At 48.6% G+C, this 1,522-nt stretch overlaps 3 non-coding genes across 3 annotated transcripts; all 3 read right to left on the bottom strand.

Annotated features, from left to right (window-relative positions):
• Positions 1-128: 128 nt before the first annotated feature.
• Positions 129-247, bottom strand: LOC119345206. Its single transcript, XR_005166956.1, has one exon. It is a non-coding gene; the product is annotated as a 5S ribosomal RNA (ribosomal RNA).
• A 366-nt stretch (positions 248-613) lies between these two features.
• Positions 614-732, bottom strand: LOC119345205. The gene has a single exon (XR_005166955.1). It is a non-coding gene; the product is annotated as a 5S ribosomal RNA (ribosomal RNA).
• A 366-nt stretch (positions 733-1,098) lies between these two features.
• Positions 1,099-1,217, bottom strand: LOC119345207. The gene has a single exon (XR_005166957.1). It is a non-coding gene; the product is annotated as a 5S ribosomal RNA (ribosomal RNA).
• Between the last annotated feature and the right edge of the window lie 305 nt (positions 1,218-1,522).

Below are 1,522 nucleotides of genomic sequence, written 5' to 3'. Positions count from 1 at the left end.
CCCAAGACGCGCGAGCAATGAGCATCGAGCTTAAACATATCGCAAACGTCAAAAATAATATAACGGGATTAATATATATCGCGCACGTGCGATATGTTTGTCACAAGGCGCAAAAAATAATTATAAAAGGAATGCAACACGAGGACTTCCCAGGAGGTCACCCATCCTAGTACTACCCTCGCCCAAGCACGCTTAACTTCGGAGTTCTGATGGGATCCGGTGCTTTAGTGCTGGTATGATCGCATCCGACATGTTTCCCCGTCTTCGTCCCTTATGCTTGCCACTCCCAGGTCCGCTCCAAAGACGATTCTACATTCTCACTACCATTACAACCGTTCCCTAACAATGGATAATGTCCTATACTACTTACTCTCCCGCTCAATCACGGAGACGAGTTTTCCACGGTTTCCACCCCTCCCTCCATACCGCAGCAACACGAGTTTTTTCCACCCCTTTCAGAAAGCGCTCTTCGCGCCACAAAGCCGCCCAAGACGCGCGAGCAATGAGCATCGAGCTTAAACATATCGCAAACGTCAAAAATAATATAACGGGATTAATATATATCGCGCACGTGCAATATGTTTGTCACAAGGCGCAAAAAATAATTATAAAAGGAATGCAACACGAGGACTTCCCAGGAGGTCACCCATCCTAGTACTACCCTCGCCCAAGCACGCTTAACTTCGGAGTTCTGATGGGATCCGGTGCTTTAGTGCTGGTATGATCGCATCCGACATGTTTCCCCGTCTTCGTCCCTTATGCTTGCCACTCCCAGGTCCGCTCCAATGACGATTCTACATTCTCACTACCATTACAACCGTTCCCTAACAATGAATAATGTCCTATACTACTTACTCTCCCGCTCAATCACGGAGACGAGTTTTCCACGGTTTCCACCCCTCCCTCCATACCGCAGCAACACGAGTTTTTTCCACCCCTTTCAGAAAGCGCTCTTCGCGCCACAAAGCCGCCCAAGACGCGCGAGCAATGAGCATCGAGCTTAAACATATCGCAAACGTCAAAAATAATATAACGGGATTAATATATATCGCGCACGTGCGATATGTTTGTCACAAGGCGCAAACAATAATTATAAAAGGAATGCAACACGAGGACTTCCCAGGCGGTCACCCATCCTAGTACTACCCTCGCCCAAGCACGCTTAACTTCGGAGTTCTGATGGGATCCGGTGCTTTAGTGCTGGTATGATCGCATCCGACATGTTTCCCCGTCTTCGTCCCTTATGCTTGCCACTCCCAGGTCCGCTCCAAAGACGATTCTACATTCTCACTACCATTACAACCGTTCCCTAACAATGGATAATGTCCTATACTACTTACTCTCCCGCTCAATCACGGAGCCGAGTTTTCCACGGTTTCCACCCCTCCCTCCATACCGCAGCAACACGAGTTTTTTCCACCCCTTTCAGAAAGCGCTCTTCGCGCCACAAAGCCGCCCCAAGACGCGCGAGCAATGAGCATCGAGCTTAAACATATCGCAAACGTCAAAAATAATATAACGG

Source organism: Triticum dicoccoides, unplaced genomic scaffold (genome assembly GCF_002162155.2).
Source record: "Triticum dicoccoides isolate Atlit2015 ecotype Zavitan unplaced genomic scaffold, WEW_v2.0 scaffold21507, whole genome shotgun sequence".
In the NCBI taxonomy this organism is placed as follows: domain Eukaryota; kingdom Viridiplantae; phylum Streptophyta; class Magnoliopsida; order Poales; family Poaceae; genus Triticum; species Triticum dicoccoides.
The sequence above is the reverse complement of the archived record's forward strand: the minus strand, read 5'-3'. Positions and strand labels throughout refer to the sequence as shown.